The 1,254-nt window shown below is 43.9% G+C and overlaps 1 non-coding gene across 1 annotated transcript; it reads left to right on the top strand.

The window, feature by feature from the left end:
* Window positions 1-865: 865 nt before the first annotated feature.
* LOC115874025 lies at window positions 866-1,029 on the top strand. Its single transcript, XR_004048765.1, has one exon. It is a non-coding gene; the product is annotated as a U1 spliceosomal RNA (small nuclear RNA).
* Window positions 1,030-1,254: the final 225 nt, after the last annotated feature.

Below are 1,254 nucleotides of genomic sequence, written 5' to 3' on the forward strand. Positions count from 1 at the left end.
CCAGAGGCTTTCCTTGGCCAACGTTTAGAAATAGATCACCAGGCCCTCTTTTCCAATCTTAGTCGAGCCCCACCAGCCAAATTCACTGCCATTGAGTTGATTCCAACTCACAGTGGTAGGACAGAGCAGAACTGCCCCTGTGAGTTTCCGAGGCTGTAAATCTTTTTTTTTTTTTTTAACATTTTATTAGGGGCTCATACAACTGTTATCCCAATCCATACACACATCAATTGTGTAAAGTGCATTTGTACATCGTTTCTCAAAACATTTTCTCTCCATTTAAACCCCCACATTAGGTACTCATTTTTCCCCTCCCTCCCCGCTCCCCCCTCCCGCATGAGCCCTTGATAGTTTATAAATGGGTATTTTGTCATATCTTGCCCTGTCCGACGTCTCCCTTCATCCACTTTTCGGTTGTCTGTCCCCCAGGGAGGAGGTCACACACAGTTCCATGTAATCGGTTCCCTCTTCCCTACCCACTCTCCCTTTACCCTCCCTGTTTTGCCACTCGCACCACTGGTCCTATAGGGCTCATCCGCCCTGGATTCCCTGTATTTTCAGTTCCTATCTGTACCAGTGTACCTCCCGAGGCTGTAAATCTTTATGGAAGCAGGTAGCCGCATCTTCCTCCCTTAGTTGGGTGGTTCTGCTGAAATAGCTAACTATACCAATAGCTCGTTCCCTCTCTGAATTTGTGTTTTGTAGCAAGAATGATCTACAAAATCCTAAGCGAGTAATGGTGATGGTTGCACATGATGAACAGAATTAATGTCTCAGAATTGTAAGTGTGAGGATTGTAGAACTGGCAAGTGTTCTGTTACTTTCAAACTCAGCACAATAAAGAATTAATTAAAAATCACAAGTGATACTTACCTGGCTGAGGCGATACCATGATCACGAAGGTGGTTTTCCCAGGGCGAGGCTCATCCATTGCACTCCAGCTGTGCTGACCCCTGAGATTTCCCCAAATGTGGGAAACTCGGCTGTATAATTTGTGGTCTTCGGGGACTATGTTCGCACTCTCCTGATTTTAAAAAAAAAATCACAAGTGAGATTAGAAAATATCAGAAAAATTCTGTTTTGTCACATATATGCACTTTGTGCACTCACTATCATAATTCAGCAACCTAACCCACAGCAGGTTTTAATAAAACAGATGGATGGCCAGGCAAAAATTGGATGGATGGCCAGTGCTCAATATACACTAACAGAGATCTTGAATAACCCGAAATGACAGGACTAAACGGGTTCATA

The sequence above is a fragment of the Echinops telfairi genome, unplaced genomic scaffold (genome assembly GCF_000313985.2).
Source record: "Echinops telfairi isolate 266 unplaced genomic scaffold, ASM31398v2 ScPeMD7_7474;HRSCAF=8512, whole genome shotgun sequence".
In the NCBI taxonomy this organism is placed as follows: Eukaryota; Metazoa; Chordata; class Mammalia; order Afrosoricida; family Tenrecidae; genus Echinops; species Echinops telfairi.